The sequence below is a fragment of the Danio rerio genome, chromosome 21, assembly GCF_049306965.1.
Source record: "Danio rerio strain Tuebingen ecotype United States chromosome 21, GRCz12tu, whole genome shotgun sequence".
NCBI lineage: Eukaryota > Metazoa > Chordata > Actinopteri > Cypriniformes > Danionidae > Danio > Danio rerio.
In genome coordinates, this window is record NC_133196.1 from 7,742,829 (window position 1) to 7,764,881 (window position 22,053).

The 22,053-nt window shown below is 36.4% G+C and overlaps 1 long non-coding RNA gene across 1 annotated transcript in view; it reads left to right on the forward strand.

Moving 5' to 3' along the window:
• Positions 1 to 19,997, forward strand: part of LOC137488861 (uncharacterized) — a 68,051-nt gene extending 48,054 nt beyond the window's left edge. The window contains exons 8-12 of the long non-coding RNA XR_012397134.1: positions 572 to 681; positions 4,060 to 4,164; positions 5,449 to 5,519; positions 15,673 to 15,823; positions 18,733 to 19,997. This is a non-coding gene — a long non-coding RNA (uncharacterized lncRNA). The remainder of the gene's footprint in view (positions 1 to 571; positions 682 to 4,059; positions 4,165 to 5,448; positions 5,520 to 15,672; positions 15,824 to 18,732) is intronic.
• Positions 19,998 to 22,053: the final 2,056 nt, after the last annotated feature.

Sequence of the window (22,053 nt, forward strand, 5' to 3'; positions counted from 1 at the left end):
ATGTCAATATGGACCAAAATCTCAGGAATATTTCCAGTACCTTGTTGAATCTATGCCAAGTGGGATTAAGGCAGTTCTGAATGCAAAAATGGGTCCAACCTGGTACTAGTAAGGTGTACCTAATAAAGTGGCCAGTGAGTGTATGCTATTGCTACAGTATATCAAAGCTTTGCAAACATACAACATGTGAATTCTAATAAATATTTGTCTTCTTTATTTGCTTGAAATGTATAATTTATTGCTCCGTAACTAAAATTATGGTATTTATCTATTATAAATAATAATTACTATGATATACATACATTTTGACATAAACTGAACTGTATTGTCTTTTAGCAGTGCACTTATGGCTTTTGGAAATTATGAATAATACAATTTGATAAAAAAATAAATAAATAACCACTAAGACCAGACCCATGATCTGGCACATCAGACACAAAGCACCTTTAGGAGTGTAGGAGGAGCATCTGCCAGTGTGTATGTATAGTCTGTGTGTGTGTGTGTGTGTGTGTGTGTAAATGGTTTATACCCTCTAAGTGTGTTTAATAAATGTTTATTTTGTCTGCTCCAGGGCTTTCATCATCACGGGCAGGGCACGCTGTGTTTGTGCATGAGCATACGAGCGACTCTCAAATCATGGAAATCACAGAAGAGAATACAAGCAGGACACGGTATAATGAGGTAAATCACAATTTAAAGGGCCAGTTCACCCAAATAATTAAAACTTGCAGTTCATTGACTCAGACTGTCAGAGATGTGACCTTTTTTCTTGAGCAGAGATCTAAAGATTTTAATGTGGGTTTTTGTTCATTTATATAATGCAAGTCAATGGCTACTGGCATTCTGAAAGTCAAAAACACCCCAGAGCACTGCCTAATGTCAAACCAACATCTAGTTGACATCACGCATGACATCATAAAACATGTAACGAAAAAATGGTAATCAATTTAATGTCAAAAACTGCATTTGACATCCAGACATTCGTTTTCATTTGGTTCAGTCTCTTATTTATCAGGGGTCGCCACAGCGGAATGAACCACCAACTATTCCAGCAAATGTTTTATACAGTAGATGCCCTTCCAGCTGCAACCCAGTACTGGGTTATCGTATGTCATGTGTCTTATCGTATGTCACGTCTTATCATATGTCGTTTTATCACATGATTTATTTAATGTCATGTATGTAACGTCTTATGGTATTTCATGTATGTCTCATGGCTTGTCATATGTCTAATCTCATGTCTTGTATGTTCTGTCTATCCTTATTATATATAATATGTCATGTCTCATCATATGTCTAATCGTATGTCTTATCATTTGTTAAATGTCATGTCATGTATGTCTTGTGTCATGTGTCACGTCTTATTACATCTCATATGTCACCTGTCATAATGTGTCATGTCATATATATGGCATGTCATGTTATGCCATGAATGTCTTATGTCATGTGTCACATCATGTCATGTATGTCACATGTCTCATCCCATGTCATGTCTTATGTCTAACTGTATGTCCTATCATATATCTAATCTTATGTCATATCATATGTCTAATGCTGTCTTATGTCATGTGTTTATTCGAAATTCATATCATATGTCAGGACTAATCATGTCTTATCATGTCATCTCTAATCTTATGTTATATCATGCCATGTCATATGCCATATCATAACATATGCCATGTCATGTATGTCATATGTCATTTATGTCACATGTCTTATTATTTGTCGTATGTCTTCTCACATGTCATTTATGTCACATGTATTATTGTTTGTCATGTATGTCACGTCTTATGTGTTATCGTATGTCATGTCACATGACTTATTGTGTCATGTATGTCACATCTTATCATGTCATGTGTCACATGACTTATTTTTTGTCATGTATGTCATCATATTCCTTTATAATAATCATAATCTTATGTCATGTCTATTCATATTTTCAAATCATTTTTCATGTCTAATCATCTCATCATATGTCGTGTCATGTATTTATTGTGTTACATGTCTTATTGTTTGTCATATGTCTTATCGTATGTCATGCATGTCACATGACTTATTGTATGTCATGTATGTCACGTCTTATGGTATGTCATGTTTGTCACGTCTTATCGTATGTTATGTCATATGTCTTATCATATGTCTAATAGTGTGTCATATATGTCATATGTCTAATCGTATGTCATATATCTAATCGTATGTCATCATATGTCATGTCTTGTGTGTCTTATGTCATGTTACATGTCTTATCGTTTGTCACGTTTTATCGTATGTCATGTATGTCACGTCTTATGTCATGTGTGTCACATGACTTATCGCATGTCATGTATGTCAAATGTCTTATCGTATGTTATGTCATATGTCTAATATGTCTTATCATATGTCTAATAGTATGTCATATATGTCATATGTTTAATTGTATGTCATATGTCTAATCATATGTCATGTCTTGTTTGTCTTGTGTCATGTTACATGTCTTATCGTTTGTCATATGTTTTATCGCATGTCATGTATGTCAAGTCTTATCGTATGTTATGTCATATGTCTAATATGTCTTATCATATGTCTAATAGTATATCATATATGCCATACATCTAATCGAATGTCATATGTCTAATCAAATGTCATCATATGTCATGTCTTGTTTGTCTTATGACATGTTACATGTCTTATCGTTTGTCATATGTTTTATTGTATGTCATGTATGTCACATCTTATCGTATGTCATGTGTGTCATGACTTATGGCATGTCATGTATGTCACGTCTTATCGTATGTTATGTCATGTGTCTAATATGTCTATGTCATATGTCAAATAGTAGGTCATATATACGTCACATGTCTTATGTTATGTCTAATATGTCCTATCTTATGTCTTATAGTATGTCATATATGTCTTACGTCTAATCGTATGTCATGTCTAATCATATGTCATGTATGTCTTATCTCATGTTACATGTCTTATCGTTTGTCATATGTTTTATCATATGTTATGTGTGTCACATGACTTATCGTATGTCACGTCTTATTGTATGTCATGTACGTCACATGTCTTATGTTATGTCCAATATGTCCTATCTTATGTCTTATAGTATGTCATATATGTCTTACGTCTAATCGTATGTCATGTCTGATCATATGTCATGTCATGTATGTCTTATGTCATGTTACATGTCTTATCGTTTGTCATATGTTTTATCATATGCTATGTGTGTCACATGACTTATCGTATGTCACGTCTTATTGTATGTCATGTACGTCACATGTCTTATGTTATGTCCAATATGTCCTATCTTATGTCTTATAGTATGTCATATATGTCTTACGTCTAATCGTATATCATGTCTAATCATATGTCATGTCATGTATGTCTTATGTCATGTTACATGTCTTATCATTTGTCATATGTTTTATCATATGTTATGTGTGTCACATGTATGTATGTCTTATGTCATGTTACATGTCTTATCGTTTGTCATATGTTTTATCATATGTTATGTGTGTCACATGACTTATCGTATGTCACGTCTTATTGTGTGTCAGGTACGTCACATGTCTTATTGGATGTCATGTCATATCGCTAATAGTATGTCTTATAATATGTCTAATAGTATGTCATATATGTCAAATGTCTATTCGTGTTTCATATCATATGCCAAAAGTCTTACTGTATGTCTTATCATATGTCATATCATCTACTTTTAGCTGGTATCTGATTCTCTAGCTGACTGTTTTTTTTTTTTTATAAATGTCAGTATTTTATGTTAGCTGCCAGCTGGTGGGTTCCAGGTTGAGCTGTTTATTACTAGATTTAGTTTTTCTTTACCAGTCAGCACATCTGGAGGAGCTTTCAGGGGCTGCTTTCAGTCATTTTAGCAGTTCAGATGTTTATATAATCTGTGGCATTCAACTAGTGCCTCAACATGCTTCTGGACACAAATGTCTACAGATTTAAGAAGAAAAACAGGGCTCGTACTCCTCTCGTCTCTTTGTGTGTAGACGATTCCAGACCATGTGGCTTTTTCTCTCTGTTCCATCATATCTCTCTTTCTCTCTCTCTCAGGTTCATATGGATCAGAGTGAGCTGCTCCAGTATCCTGCTCTGGCCAGTGTGTGTTGTGGGAATAACGTCACCAAATGAGGTTTTGTTTTGGGGGGAAACAATTGTGTGAGAATGTCTCTTTTGCCATATAATTATGTGTATATAAAATGTGTGTGTGTTTAGAGTTCAGTGTTTTGCATTTGGCTGCTGGATTCAGAGTTTCCTATTGTGAGCTGCAAAAGTTAACAAGACTGTCTGTCAGTCTATCTATCTGTCTATCAGTTTATTGATCTCTGTCTATAGGTTTACTGGTCTGTCTATCTGTATATCGGTCGGTATATCCATCCATCCATCCATCCATCCATCCATCCATCCATCCATCCATCCATCCATCCATCCATCCATCCACCTGTCTATCAGTTTACCAGTTTGTCTATCTGTCTATCTGTTTATCTCTCTATCTACTGTCTATCGGTTTATCAGTCTATCTGTCTTGATTTATTGCTCTATCTAGCTGTTTATCAGTTTATTGCTCTATCCATCTATCGGTTTATCACTTTATCTGTTTATCGGTTTATTGCTCTATCTAGCTGTCTATTGGTTTTATTGTTTTATCTTTCCATCTATCGGTTTATCGCTATATCTGTCTATCGCTCTATCTAGCTGTCTCGGTTTATCACTCTATCTGTTTATCGCTCTATCTAGCTGTCTCGATTTATCGCTCTATCTGTCTATTGCTCTATCTATCCGTCTATCGGTTTATCGCTCTATCTGGCTATTGGTTTATTGTTCTATCAGTTCGTCTATCTGTTTATCGCTCTATCTATCCGTCTATCAGTTTATCGCTCTATCTGGCTATTGGTTTATTGTTCTATCAGTTCGTCTATCGGTTTATCGCTCTATCTGGCTATTGGTTTATTGTTCTATCAGTTCGTCCATCTGTTTATCGCTCTATCTGTTAATCGCTCTATCTATCCATCTATCGGTTTATCGCTCTATCTGTCTATCGGTTTATTGATCTATCAATCCGTCTATGGATCTATGGCCATCCTAACCGTGGGCTCAATGGAAATCTGCTCTATTATGAAGCCAGGATTAGCAGAATTTCGATGAATTGCAGTTTCAGTTATTTCTGTTAATGCTTCATGAGGGAGAGCGGGAGGTTGCCGCTTGGTACAAACATCAATGTCAATCAAAATGTTTCTGCAGACTCTTTTTATGAGGTGTGGTTATAAAAAAATTGTTTTAATTAATTATTACAATTAGAGGCCGGTTATATTCATACAACTGTTTAAATCCTTTATAAAAGTGGTTTGTGCATAACAGCTTACCTTTAAAATAAGTCCTGGCTCAGTGGTTTGACCAATATCTATATCTGTTGTTTAATATTTTGTTGTGTTCTGTCTGTAGATATTTCTCCAACAGGATGATGGGGGTTTCTCAAAGGAACAGTCGTCATCTGTTGAGCACATGTGTGAAAGGTGAGTGAGTTTCCCTGTGTGTCCTGCCTGCTAAATTCATGGCCTTTAAACTTACCCTTACATGACAGAATCAATGTGTGTTTTGGCTGTAAATCTACTCATCTCCAGTACAGTCTCGGTCTCCGCTGTTTCCTGACCCCTGAATATGACCTCTGACCTGCCCAACTGAAAGATTTAGGACGACTGGAAAACATGTGGTTTGTTTGGTCAGATGCAGCATGGGTAAATCCTCTGTCTGAATGATATGGAGGTTCGTCCCGTTCCCTGAGTCACAGATGTTCCTCAGAACAGCATGTGCTATCAGTTTATCTGACCGCATTATTGAGCTGCAATGAAGCAAATGCTCAATAACATTTCACCCGGGACTATTTTGTCATTAGTCGTCCAATTATCTGTCTAAAAAGAGCAGCTCAGGATGATCTGAATTTATTTAATCAAAGGTGTCACGGTGGCGCAGTGGGTAGCACGATCGTCTCACAGCAAGAAAGTTGCTGGTTCAAGCCCCGGCTGCGTCAGTTAGCATTTCTGTGTGGAGTTTGCCTGTTTTCACTTTGTTGGTGTCTGTTTCTTCCGGGTGCTTCTGTTTCTCCTGCAGTCCAAAGACATGGGCTATTGACCTTATTCTAAACTGCGGAAGTGCGGCTGTTTTCGCGATTGTCTTAGAACTTCCGATTCAGTCACCTATGGGAGAAACGACTAGGAATAATAAACGGCAGAAAATGGTCAAACTACTTGCTCTACAAACAATTGTTTGCATGACTATACAGATCAAGTAGAATAATATAATAAGAAAATATCAAATTGCAACATCAAGCAGCGTAATGAGGCGTTTTTAATGTCTAAAAATGAATGGAAGTGAATGAGACCGGAAGTCTCGAGCCAAAAAGATTCAAATGGCAGCGCCCGCTCGTCGGCGGAGAATAAGGTGAATAGGAGCATTGAATACTAGGGATGTAACGGTTTCAGAATTTCACGGTACGATAATACCTCGGTATGAATGGCAAGGTACGATATTTATTGAATAATTTACAGGAAAAACAAAACTAATGAAAAGACTCGAAAAAAAGTGCCAAAAGTGTTTCTTTACCTTAGCACTGAACAAATCAATGACATACAAATTAGCCATCTATCTGTAAGTTTCGAAACAGGAACTTCAATTTTTCAATTTTAATAACAAAAAAACTATTAAACCATATAAAAAAAATAAAGTTTCAATTTAGTATTGTTGAAAACTCATCACATTCAACATTTAATCACCCACTCACTTACATAGAGATGGGTTTTTTAAGGAAAATTATCATATAACTATAATCTGGTAAAAGCTGGGATCTCTGGGCATGTCCCCTGCAACAGGAAAAAACCCTCTCATTTGGGACTGAGGTTTCTGGGAGAGAGAGATATGATTTAGCCAAGGTTGACAGCAGTGGGTAACGTTGTGCATTGTCTTTCCACCACTTGAGAGGACAAGCCATGAGTGAGATAGAGGTCTCTTTGCGGTACAAGTCAATGTCTGCATCTATCTAACAAGTGTGCTGTGTTCTGCAGTCCCCACGTCGTATTTCCCGACTTATACTTCACCACAGTCTTGTAGTGCCTTCATACCGTTTTTTTCTTTGTCTGTCACCTTTTCTCCTTTTTCGTATCTTTTTAGAAAGAAACCGAAATGCTTCCACACATCCGATTTAAAACCTGCTTTAAGTTCGATCATTTCCAGCTCTTTTTCTTCCCCGCTACTAGCAACACACTCCATTTCCACATTACTGGATCTGTAATGACACCAGACCGCAAAGGATGATGGCCGCGCCTAGGCTGATAGGAATTGTAGTTCCCTCTACCTCCCGTTCGCTTCATTCGCCTAAGCAAACTTTTCTCAGAAATATAGTTTTATCGAGTCATGCGCCAACTGTAATATTGAAAAAAATTACTATTGCGGTATGACGGTATTTACAATATTGTTACATCCCTACTGAATACGCTAAATTAGCCGTAGTGTTTGGGTGTTTTCCAGTGTTGGTGTTGCTGTGGTGACCGCAGATTAATAAAGTGACTAAGCTAAAAAGAAAATGAATGAATAAAACTCCTCTAATAGTGAGTTTGATGTTTATTTCATGATCTCCTGAGAAGAAAAGTGTGATTGAAATGGGGAGTCATGAAATGAGACTATTTTTAAAAATCTAGCGTTCATTTAATCCGTTTTACACAGAAAGTAGGTCATCTGTTGCCTTCATCATAGTACATTTTTGTTAACATTCAGCAGGATTTCTGGAATTATTCGACACCTTTTTGGAATCTTCAGAGTATATTTGGATCATCTGCCGTGGATCTGGAATGCGGCTGAATGAAATAATGCTGACTCAGTTAATGTGTGGCTGGGTTTCATACCACCGCTGAGATTCCTCTCCGCTTAATGTGGAAGAACACGCGTCACTTCAAAACCAGGTCTGGAGAAACTTCTCATTCATGAATATGTTTTTTTTTAAATGCATGTGTTACTGGTACAGACAAGATGAGTTGATTTTATAAATCAGGAACTCAATGTCCTTTATACATTCAGAAGTGTTTTGGATTAGATTGAAGATGGACTGTGCAAAGGCAATACTTACAGCTGTTTCTTGTTGTGTTCATACTTGCTTTCATGCGTACTCCTCTCAGTTGTCAACTCATAATTGATTTCTTTTGAGATGAGAACATGCTGTAATAGTCAAAGCATGAGAATAAATAGCACCTAATACATTTATACAGATATGCACTCTAAAAAATGCTGTTGTAGACCAACATTGGGTAAAATATGGACAAACCCAACCATTGGGTTAAATAGTGCATTCACCGGCAGCAAGCTCTCTGAAACTCTCACATGGTCGCACACTGAAGCTAAACAGGGCTGCGCCCGGTCAGTACCTGGATGGGTGACCCTAATAATAACTTCTTACCTTTATTTAACGCTTTTCTGGGCACTCAAATCGATTTACACAATGGGAGGGAATCTCCTCATCCACCACCAGCGTGCAGCATCCATTATTAGTGGTTTATTAGTACTTATAAACTAAATATTCTGCATGATCTTATTCTATATCCCTAACCCATTACCTTAACCACTTTAATATCTATTAATAAGAAGCAAATTAGGAGTTAATTTTGTGAAGCAAAAGTCATAGGTAATGGTTTGCTAATATCAGGAAATGAGCGTTAAAATAAAGCATGACTATATATTCTTTCCAAATAGTGCTATGGGGTATATGCCGAAGCATGCTAATAGGACTTTTAACTTGCCAGTAACCTGGGTTAGGTGCTTCCGGCGAATTGAATGGCAATGTAAAATCCGGTGCGTTTAAGGTGATTTTTCTTTAAAAATCAGCTATCTCCACTTGCTGAGTGATATCCGATTTAAAGTGGGTCTCAGATTGTACAAGAAGCACTGCATTAAATTACATTTCCCCCGCCATGTCTTTATAATATGAGCATTTATTTTACCCCAGTATATTCAATGGAGCTTCTGCATTAGCCTGCCGATTCTGACGGGCGCGTGCGAGTAAACGGCTTTTTGTCTCGTTTTACGCTTGAGCAACTAAATAAATGCTAAACATATTTAACTGAATGTATTTTAATGACATTACAACATCGATCCTGTATAAGGAACCGTATAAAATGGTAAAAAGTTCACAATAACAGGTCACCGGAAGTGTATCAGCATGGGAACAGCACTAGCTCGGCATATACCCTATTTAATCATTTGGGGAAATGTAGATACAGTATATCACAATATATATTGAAAAATAATCGCAATGTCAGATTTTTTCAATATTGTGCAGCCCTAGTATATACGCTTGTGCTTGAAAGTTTGCATACACCTTGCAGAATCTGTTCAAATGTGAAGAATTAACTAAATAAGACAGATCTTACAACATGCATGCTATTTTTTTCTTTTTATTTTTTTAGTTAGTACTGTTTGGAGTAGGATATTTTAAATAAAAGATGTTTACATAGTTCACAAGATAAAACCATAGCTGATATTATTATAATAATCCACTGAAAAAAGTTTGCTCATCCTTGATTTTAACACTGTGTGTGGTTTCCTGATAATTTTCAAAATAAGCAACCCAGGCTTATTTTGAAAACAAACCACTATATATATTTCTGGAGATTGTGAAATATGTCGCAGCCTCGCAGGAGGTAAGTTTGTTTTTGCAGTTTTTGTTTTCATTAAACCACCAGAGGCTGCTGTGTACACTTTTTCAGATGTTAAATTTCTCTTGCCAGTGCCATTCGCACCTGCTGTTCTTGCAAAAATCCAGAGGCCGCTGGCGACTGACTGACTGACTGACTGACTGACCCATCCTCCTTCATTAAACCCAACTAATAGTGTTTTTTAAAAGCCCCGATTGACCTGCCCACCCACTTTCCTAAACCTAACCAACATTTTTCAAAAGCAGTCGAGTAAAAGGAAAGCCCTCGCCTGATTTTCACTATGTTTTTAGATTTTACCACATTCTGATCCTGCTATTTACTTGTTTATTTTATTTTTTGGCTTCTGTTTTTGTCAAACCCGCTTTCTGGAACCGTTCTTCGCCGGACTCGAACCCCATCGTGGTGGTCAACTCCTCTCTGTGTCTCAAGTCCACTGACGTACATGGTAAGCCGCTGGAAAAACTGGTAACAAAGGGTAAAGTCGTCCATAAGAAGGTAAGCGGTCAGCTGGTAGTGCAAAAAGGAATTACGCCACACCCCTTAGCGTTCGTTTGAAATTCAAAATGCAACCATACGTACCTCCGGATACATAATTTGCGATCTCTAGAAATGTATATAGAGCTGCGTTTTCAGAATGAGACTATGTTGTTTTTATGCATTGTGATGTTATACTGCTGCTGTTCCTGAGAAAAATCGTCCATGTCTTGCAGATTCTTTAGTTTTTCAGCAACTTTTGCTGATATGAAGCCTTTCAAGCAGTGACAGTGTGATTTTTAAGGATGACCGAGGTATTCAAACACAACTATTAAAAAAGGTTTAAACCCTCACACATGCTTCAGAGGGGAAACACGGGGCATTAAGAGCAGGGGGGGAAAACCTGTAGAATCTGAAGATCAAGGTAAAAAATTTAACACAATTTGTCTTCCAGGCAACATGCAACTATTTTCTGTTATGTCCGATGGGCAGCACTAAATAAAAACAATGAAGTTTTTTAGTTAACGTTTTTTATTGAAATGTGTTAGTCAGAGACATTAGAGACATTAGACATCAACTGCTCCAATGTAGTGGTAGAATACAGTTTTGCTCTTATACAATTACATATTCATGCATTAGGGAGAAAAACACACACACACACACACACACACACACACACACACACACACACACACACACACACACACACACACACACACACACACATATATATATATATATATATATATATATATATATATATATATAATAATGATAATAATTTTAATAAGATAAGATAGAAAAGAAATAACATTATAGATAAAAGTAAAACTTATTAGGCCAAACAACAATACAGAGAAAATATAAATACAAATACTCAAAGGGTTCAGCAGTAGAAAATAAAATAATAATATTAAAAAAATATATATATAAAAAGTATAAAATAAAAAAAAACACTGTCCATTCATAACTAAGCCAGAAGCAGGGAAAATAAGTCAGCTATATACTTGCATACATATACACATACATATGTACATGTTTATTTATTTTTTATTTTTATTTTTAAAGTGTAAGAGGAAGGGTTGCCAGATAGTGTCAAATTTTTCAGTATTACCGCAAACTGTATATCTAATCTTTTCTATTTGCATAAACTGCCTCAGATCATGCATACAATGTACGTAACAGGGTGGGAAAGGATTTTTCCAGTTTAGTGTTATAAGCCTTTTAGCAATTATTAAACAAAAGGCAAGTGCAAAAAAACAATGAAGTTTTTTACAAAAAAGAAGAACATGGACATCTTCATCCTGTTCAAAAGTTTTCACCCCAGCTCTTAACGCTTTGTGCTTCCTTCTGGAGCACCAGTGAGGGGTTGAACCTTTTGTTTAATAGTCAGTAAGTTATTGTAAATTCTACAGGAAATTGTTAACACTCGTTTTCTTTAGCACAAGCTAAAAATCCTCGCTGAAAGCATGTAAATGTGTGGCCTGTCGTCTGTGATGATAATTGAACACGTCTCACTGTCTGTCTCACTCCACCCTGCATATCCTCTAGCACTGACCTGAGATCAGCGCTCGTATGTCTGTGCTAATACATGCGGCTATGTGAAGCTGATCTCGAGTCAGATGTGATGTGTGTGTGGTTGTTGTTAATTGCATGCGGCTGCAGTAAATGTGTTTTGAAGGGCAGATCTGAGGCTGTGTGTCGGACTAATTCAGTTTCACACAGACTTCATGTTCTCCAGTAATGAGAGGCCATTAAAGAACATGTCAGGAGATTCCCAGGAATAGTCATGTCTGGGTAAATTTAGACTAAATGACTCAAATAAATAAAGAAAGAGAGAGAGAGAATTACAGCTAAATTAAACTGAACATGTTTGTCTTCTAAGAAACATTATACACTTAAAAACAGAGATTCCAGGTTTTTTTGACCTGGAGAGGTCTTAGGGTTTAACTTAAAGCGGGCATGAAATCAAATATTACTTCTCTCGATATATAAAAATTAATTCTCTAATATGTGTATATTAGGGATGTAACGGTATCAGAATTTCACGGTACGATAATACCTCGGTATGAATGTCACGGTACGGTATTTATTGAATCATTTACAGGAAAAAAAAAACTTTTGAAAATACTCCAAAAAAGTGCCAAAAGTGTCAATGACATACAAATTAGCCATCTATTTGTTAGCTTTGAAACAGGAACTTCAATTTTAATAACAAAAAATTATTAAACCATGTAAAAAAAATAAAGTTTCAATTTAGTATTGTTAAAAACTCATCACATTCAACATTTAATCACTCACTTAGATAGAGATGGGTTTAAAGGAAAATGATCATATAACTATAATCTGGTAAAAGCTGGTATCTCTGGGTATTTACAATGTCCCCTGCAACAGAAAAAACCCTCTCATTTGGGACTGAGGATTCTGGGACAAGAGAGATATGTCTTGGCCCAGGTTGACAGCAGTGGGGTAACGTTGTGCATTGTCTTTCCCCCACTTGAGAGGACAAACCATGAGTGAGATAGAGGTCTCTTTGCGGTACAAGTCAATGTCTGCATCAATCTGAACAGTGTGCTGTGTTTCTGCAGTCCCCATGACTGTTATTAGTCGTATTCCCCAACTTGCAGGCACGTGCACACATAGGGCTCAACCTGTGCAGTGCACATGCCCTTTTTAGTCTTGGATAGAAAATGCCCTTCCAAAACGATCAAAAGTGCCCCCGCGACGCGACACAACCTCCGTCCAGTCCCGCCCTTCAGTAGGCGCGCGATAACACCTCTCTTGAGTATGCGCGCTCAACCCCCCCTCGGCGCTTTACAATACGCGCGCCACAACACAGCTGATCAGAACGCGCGCGACAGCACCGCTATTCAGCACGCGCGCGACAGCACCGCTATTCAGCACGCGCGCGACAGCACCGCTATTCAGCACGCGCGCGGCGACAACACCCGATTTAGGTTCGATCATTTCCATCTTTTTTTCATCTCCGCTACTAGCAGCACACTCCATTTCCGCATTACTGGATCTGTAGCGACAACAGACCGCAAAGGATTATGGCCACGCCGGGGCTGATGGGAAATGAAGTTTCAGCTACCTCCCGTTCGCTTCATTCGCCTGAGCAAATTTTCTCAGAAGACCTATAGTTTTACCGAGTCATGCGACTTCGGTAATATCGAAAAAATTTAATATTTCGGTATGACGGTATTTACAATACCGTTACATCCCTAGTGTATATATATATATATATATATATATATATATATATATATATATATATATATATATATTTTTTTTTTTTTTTACTGCTGCGCAATTAATCGAAACTGAACCACAATTGAAAAATTGCAATTAGCTAATATGATATCAAATTATTTTACTTCCCCCACCCATAGCAAATGCATGACTGCCGTCTGTGTGTGGCAGTTTTATTAGCCAATTGAGTGAGCACACTTTCATTTACCCAATCAGGAAAGTGCAACAGAACTATGCAAAATGTCCACAATAAAAAAACAAGCGGGCATGAAAAAATACAACAACCAGCACCTAAAAAAGCACCACTGGTGGCTATATAAGGAGTGAGACTGAGCTGAAGCTTAACTAAAAAATTCAATTGCACATCAAATCGAAATAGTAATACCTGTCAAAAAAATACCTCAATTAGATATTTTCCCCAAAATCGTGCAGCCCTAATATATATATATATATATATATATATATATATATTTTACGCTCACTGGCCAATTTATTGGTTTTTTTAATTTATTATTACTAAACCAGGTTGGACCTGCTTTTGCCTTCAGAACTGCCTTTATCCTTCGTGGCATAGATTTAACAAGGTACTAGAATATTTGACATGATAGCATCACACAGTTGCTGTAGATTTGTCTGCTGCACATCCATGATGCGAATCTTCCATTCCACTACATCCCAAATGTGATCTATTGGATTGAGCTCTGGTGACTGTGTAGGCCATTTGAGTACAGTGAACTCATTGTCAAGTTCAAGAAACCAGTCTGAGATGATTCACGCTTTATGACGTGGTGTGATATCCTGCTGGATATCAGAAGTTGGCTACACTGTGGTCAGAAAAGGATGGACATGGTCAGCAACATTGGTACTAATGGGCCTAAAGTGTGCCAAGAAAATATCCCCCACAACATTGCACTACTACCACCAGTCTGAATCGTTAATACAAGGCAGGATGGATCTATTCTTTCATGTTGTTGATGCCAAATTTTGACCAAACCCTCCGAATGTTGCAGCAGAATTCAAGACTCATCAGACCAGGCAAACGTTTTCCCAATCTTCTGTTGTCTGATTTTGGTGAGCCTGTGCGAATTGTAGCCTCAGTTTCCTGTTCTTAGCTGACAGGTGAGGCACTCTGACCCTTCTGCCTCAAGGTTGGATGTGTTGTGTGTTCAGAGATGCTCTTCTGCATAACTCATTTGTAACGAGTGGTTACTTGAGTTAGTTGTCTTTCTATCAGCTGGAATCAGTCTGGCCATTCTCCTCTGACCTCTGGCATCAACAAAGCATTTGCACCCACAGAACTGCCGCTCACTGGATATTTTCTCTTTTTCGAGGCATTCTCTGTAAACCCTAGAGATGGTTTTGCGTGAAAATTCCTGTAGATCAGCAGTTTCTGAAATACTCAGACCAGCCCGTCTGGCACTAACCACCATGCTACGTTCAAAGTCACTTAAATCTTGACCATGTCTACATGCATTTAGTTGCTGCCATGTGATTAGCATTAATTAGCATTATATACATATAAATGTGTAGTAGTGCTTGTTAAAAACGATGTATCTGTGAACTTCATTATTTTGTGAAAATTAATTTGCCCTCAATCTTTAATCAAACGCCGTAGCCTTCCCTTCCACCTCGAAATGTCTTTTCCTCACTTCTGGTCACATGGTATACCTTTAGGGCAGAGCTATCAGTCTTTTAATATGTGTTTGACTTGTGAATGAAGCGAGTAAACTCAAAATGTTCAAGCGTCTTGTTACTCGTGAATATCGATATCTATTTGTGTGAGCCGCGTCTGGTGTGAACGCCCCATAAACTTTGAACTCATTTAAATCAGTAGGTAATGGTGGGGCCGTCAGTGGCAGTGATTTCGATGGACAGTCAACAACTGGTGGATTGTAAACTATCATTCAAATATTTCCCCATTTTGTTTTCATCTTTTAACGATTTAATTGTTTCCCAAAAAACTAAATCCTCCACCTTTTTTTGTTACTGAAATGCAACAAATGTTAAGGGTCCTCTAAGAGTCTTTCTCCCATTAAACATCTTTATTGTTCATTTCAATCATCAATAAATGTCATTGATGGACAGCAATTCTGAGCATTTTTTCCATTTTAAAGGATTTTAAAGTTAGGATAGGGGTGTCACGGAAGGGGGACTGAGACCAGAACTGCGAGTATGAATGACAGCCTGTTGTATAGATGATAACAGGTAAAATAGCAAACAGGTAAAGTCTTTATCTTTATAGTATGAGCCGTGGACCGGGATGGAATGGCACTGGAGACTGATGGTGTATATGGACACGTAGGAGATCGGGAAACGCACAACCAAGAGGGAACCAAGAGGGAATTACACTGGGAAGGAGGAGAGACGCAGACACTGGAGATAAACAGGATCAGGTAAGTATAACTAATCACTTATGGTAACTCTGACCGTGAGAGTTCATCCAATTGCAAGTTGCTTTGGACAAAAGCACCTGCTAGATGACTAAATGTAAAAGTAGTTCTTTAAATCTATTCTGGAGGCTTTATACTGGACATTATTAGTTTGGAATACACCGCAGCCAAAATAAATGGTGCCAGTAAAAAAAACTGTACAATTTTGGTTAAATATGAGAGAGACTGTATCATTTATGTTTCAATCCTGATTTTGTACTTATTAATATAATATTACTGTTTTTATTTAATTTTACACTTTTTGTTGGGTGGATCTCGGGCTTTGTTCAAAATCAAAATATTCAAAAAAAAAGAATAAAAAAAGTGGTTCTTTAAAATTCTTTCACACATATTTAGGAACGTAATCTGTTTTTTTTTTGTTTATTTCCCACCTTTTTGTTTTTTTAATTTGGTAACTGTCAAAACAATAATTTACTTTTCACTGATTTTGTATAATGAATTGTCCATTTTTATTAATAGATGTCATCGATTGCAGCAGTATACACAATCATTATGAGGAAAAAAAAAAACTAATAAAAACCTACAAAATTAGAATGATTAATTAATAAATTATACATTAAATAATACAATAAATACAGTATCATAAAATAATGGTATTAATTGAGTTATTCATTTTTTTATTTCAATATTCAGGCCCTATTTATCATTTTTAAAGCATGGTTCTCTGTGAAACCTTGCTGGAAAAAAAAACTACTTAGAAAAAAAAGTTCTGCTATTGTTGTAATTGATTAAAAACTTAATTTGGTACTGTTTTAAAGCATTTTTTCTAAAATAGTATTTAAAAACCAAGTTTTAACTGAATATAAATTTTTAGGTCAGTGACTCAAAGCAGCTATACAGCAGTAACCAAGAAGAAATGGCTTGAAAATATTGAGCTACTTGTTTCCCAATGGAAATCTGCAGCATGACCTGAAAATTATAGCGTCTTTCAGTAGCACATTTACTCCGTGGAGTTTATTAGGCATTCAGAACACGTATTGGAGCTATTAAATTTCCTTAGGAAACAGGACACAGAGTTCCCAAAACCTAGACAGATCATCTCATCTGTGTCAGAAATGCATTTGAAAAAACTAAAAAAAAAGTAACCCTCCAGATATGCAGTCCAGAGCTTTCTCCAGACCTGGTTTAAAAATATTGTTTAATGTGTTCTTTCACAATAATCAATGTGCTGTCGCTTAGGCCATTCATGTAATCTGAATTTGTGAACACAAAGAAATGCAGTTGGCACATAAGGGCTGTTTTATGCACAATATTCTGAAATCCACTTTATTTATTTACATTGTTATCTTATTTTAAGTGTTGTGATGTTTATTCGTTGATCTTTTATATTTTTGTACATTGTTTATTATTTGTAGTTGATAGTTGAGCTCCAGAAAATCAGTGATGAGCTGCTTTGTCAGTTACAGATTTGAAAAAAGGCGGGAAATAAGGAAACTCTCTCAACGAACCATTTCAGCATACACTATAACCTTCCCTCCTCTCACATTGCTTTTCCTAACTTCAGGTCACATGGCATACCTTTAGGGTGGAGCTATCAGTCATGTATGGTGCATTTGACAAAGTACAGCCAACTTCCCAAAAAGTGGTTCTTTAAAATTCTTTCACAAATATTTAGAATATAATCTGCTTTTTTTTGTCGATGATTGAACTCCAGAACACCAGTAATGACCTGTTCTGTCAGTTACAGATTTGAAAAAAAAAGGCGGGAAATAAAGAAACTTACACAATGAACCATTTCAGCATTAAACACCATTACCTTCTCGCCTCACTCGAAATGACTTTTCCTAACTTCATGCACAATATTTTAAATTCCACTTTATTTATTTATATTGATATCTTAATCTAAGTGTTGTGATGTTTATATGTTGATCTTCTTTATTTTTGTACATTGATTAATACTGTAGTTGTAGTCGATAGTTGAGCTTGAGAACACCAGTAATGAGCTGCTTTGTCAGTTACAGATTTAGAAAACAAAAAGGCGGGAAATAAAGAAACTCCCACAAAGAACTATTGCAGCATTACATAGTTCTTCATGATGATACAATCGTAACTGGAACTTTTTTAGAGTGTATGTTCTTCACTAGCTACATATCATAGCAACTGACTTACTATCTAGTGCATGTTTGTTTAGAAAAAACATGGAAAAACAGCACAGTGGAATCCAATAACATATTCGTTTTCTCTGCTACTGTACAAAGACGTTTAGGTGGAACTGACTATCTGAAGCAAAGCCGAACACTGAAAAAGTCAGCATTATTATTTTTAGTTGATTCTAGACCTATAAAAAAAGTTCTAAATTGGCTTAAAACAAGTTTATATTTGTCCACAGGTTGGGTTTTGGAGACGTATGCATCACCGTATTGGTAATAAAAATAGAAAATGTGTTTGGATTTAAACACAGTAGTTCTGCACAGTTTAGTTTCAACCCTAATTAAACTCACCTGATCAAACTAATTGAGTCCTTTAATTTTGTTTTAAACCAACAGGTAAATGTGTTGAAGCAGGGTTGGAACTAAACTGCGCAGAGCTGCAGCCCTCCAGGAACTGGGTTTAACACCTATGCTTTAGACCATGCACCATGGCGCAAACCATTATTCTCCATCCCTAAAATAACAAAAGTGCTATGGGACATGCCCTTAATGCTTTTGCGCCATGCGTTTCAGGCTTTGCAATAGATGGTTAAAATAGAGCCCTGTGTGTTAGTTATGTTTCCTCGAAAGATATGGGTGGAGCCAGTGTATAACGACATGAACCCCCTCAATGAATGTCAAAACCCCCATAAAAGGTCATACTGTTTTAAACCAAATAAACAAAATCAGATCCTGATACAGATCTCTGTGTCACTTTGACAGATAATTGGATGACTAATGATAAAACGGTCCCTGGTGAAATGTTCCAGAGCATCTGCTACATTGCAGCTCAAGACTGCGGTCAGATAAACTGAGAGCACATGCTGTTTGGAGGAACGTCTGTGACTCAGAGTACAAGATGAACCTCCATATCATTCAGCACAGACAGACGATTACCCATGAGCCTCGAGTGCTGCTGCAATTCTCCAGAGTGATTACTTATCTTTGAAGGATCACCCTGACCCTTCCAGATGCAACTCATCACTGGGAAACACTCATACACTCTTTTCACACGCATATACTACGGACAATTTAGCTTACCCAATTCACCTATGGCACATGTCTTTGGACTTGTGGGGGAAACCGGAGCACCAGAAGGAAACCCACATCAACACAGAGAAAACATGCAAACTCCACACAGAAATGCCAGCTGGACCAGCCGAGGCTCAAACCAGCACCTTTATTGCTGTGAGGCGACAGTGCTAACCACTGCGCCATGTACAATACTTCAACATTTATATAAAAATAGGTGAATGAGAAATAGCTAATGTTGTTGTCAGTTTTTAAAATCTGAAAACTGTTTCTTTTTTTTCACATTGTTTTTGTCAATTTAGAAATTTCAGTAATCTTTAGATGTTACACTGTAAAAGATTTGTCCTTAAATTCACAGTAAATTACTGGCTAATGATTGCATTATGTTCACAGTAAAATACTGTATGTAAATTAAAAGCAGTATGGAGTAGTTCACAGTAATTTACTGTGATTTTTGTTACATTAAATTACTGTTAAATTACAGCCATACAGTGTAACTTTACAGTAAAGTAAAGCACATTACTGGGATTTCACAGTATTATCTTGTAGAATACCTATATTTTACTGTGAAGCAGGCTTTCCTCGGCTACTCTCTCTGACATTTACCCTGACTTGAAATCATTTTGGGTGTTTAACAGTGTTTGGTTTCACGAATCAATTACTTTTATTCCAGTTTATTGTGTTTTTGAAGACGAAGCTAGATTGTTTTTGGGACATTCTGTTATTTCTTCATTTCAAAACATGCCAATACTAGCATAAAAGTTCATTTGAATTAACGACTATGTTGATTGTAGTCAGTTAAATGTCTGTTGAAGGAGCAGTATCAAGCAGACACTCTACTAATACTCAAATAGACCATCAAAATAAATTGTTACCTCATATTCCTTACCTCTAATCTATGAAATAATTTTTCAGCTTGAGAATAATTAATAAATAAGTAAAAAGATACACTTTTACAAAAAAAAAGTCCCAAAAGAGTTTTTTTTTTTTTTTGGCCATACTAGAACCATTTTAGGTTGCCTAAATAACTGTTCCATGATTTGTTTTTTTAATAATCTATAAAGCAGGTTAAACACAATGAAACTCAATGAAATTAACAGCAGTATGGGGTAGTTCACAGCAATTTACTGTGATTTTTGTTACATTAAATTACTGTTAAATTACAGCCATACAGTGTAACTTCACAGTAAAGTAAGGCCCATTACTGGGATTTCACAGTATTATCTTGTAGAATACCTATATTTTACTGTGAAGCAGGCTTACCTCGGCTACTCATTTTGACATTAACCCTGACTTTGAAATCATTTTGGGTGTTTAACAGTGTTTGGCTTCATGAATCAGTTACTTTTGTTGCTGGTAATTACAATTTTGACAAAGCACAACATTTTTCATTAAAAATTATTTCATATTTCCATGTTAACCTTTAAATATAAATAAAAAATAAATAAAAAATAAAGGTTATAATAAATGAAAGGTGCAGTGCACCTAAAAATTAAAAGTTTCAAAACAGAATGATTTCCTTTCGAGTTGTTTTTGAAGATGAAACCAAATTGTTTTTGAGGCTGTAATAACATTGTTATTTCTACATATTAATAAGTGCATACTAGCATAAAAGTTAATTTGTGTTAATGTCTGATGAATGAAATGAAGGGCCCTATCATACACCCGGCTTAATGCAGCGCAAGACGCCACAGAATTGTTATTTGCTATTTTCAGCTCGACGCAAGTGTTGTTTTGACGTTTTGACCCACGCTGTTTAAATAGCAAATGCATTTGCGCTCATGTGTGCCCATAGGCGTTCTGCTCTAAAAAAGGAGGTGTGTTAAGGCGCATTGCTGGCGCCTTGCTACTTTGAGGATCTAAAATAGACTGTTCAATAGACCAGCTGAGAGGAGGTCTAAAGTCCAGCACAGAGCGCGTTAGTTGTGCACCTCACTTACACATTGCTTAATACACGCAGGATGTACAGCAACATGCAAATATCTTTACAAATGAAAAAGAATTAAAGGAATAAAATATTACAAAAATCATTATTTTCAACATACATATAAAAACCACTGCCTCCATCTTCTTCATCTCGGGAGGCTTTTTCAGTTCATTCATAACAATTTGCTTTTGTATGATGTTAATATTATTGTTATTAGTTTTTAATTTATTATGTGCATATTTATATTTGTTTTATTAAAAACAAGCTTAGCTTTGCCCACTTGTCAGGTTTCAGACCATATGGGCCATAGCAGGTGTATTTGGATGTGTTTTTTTTAGCACACTTCGTTATTATCGTTCATTTATTCGTTTGCTGGAAATTAAAACTGAATTTAGAAATAGTTTTGAAACAAATCTTTGTGCTCAACAACCAAAATTAATTATGTATTGGGTAATGGATGTCTGTGCATACAACACATTTCCTTATCCACTGAAGAGAGTGAAAGTGAAAGTAAAGAATGAGGAGGCTCCTTCTTTTATTCTTGCGCTACAGATAGTCTGTTTAACATTTTCTCACTAGTAAAGTGTTCAGTTTTTCCACTTACAAAGTCTGCCATGTAAAAAGTAAATGCGCTATGGCGCGACGCAACTCTTAAAGGGTTAAAGGGACTCTTAAAGGGAATGGGAGATGAGACTCTGATTGGTTTATTCTCAAAACACACCCATAACTTATTAAGAGAATAAGCTCAACCCTGTTAGACCATGTGCTGCGGCGCAAAGTGTATTTTTTTATTTTTAAAATAGAAAAGTGGATTCTGATACGCCCTAATGCTTTTGCGCCCTGCGCTTTGAACTTTGCACCTAGATCGTTAAAATAGAGCCCAAAGAGTTTGAATTCCTGTAACTAACATGCAAAAGATATAGTCCTTTTGCAGTAATTTGCTGTAACCATGCTATCCACCTTCATGTCACAAAAAAATATGAATACAACACTTTACTGTGAAATTTTACAGTTAAATCCTGTAAAGTTATACTAATGTAGTTTGTGAAAAATTACAGTAACATGTTGTGAATCAAAAATCTAAT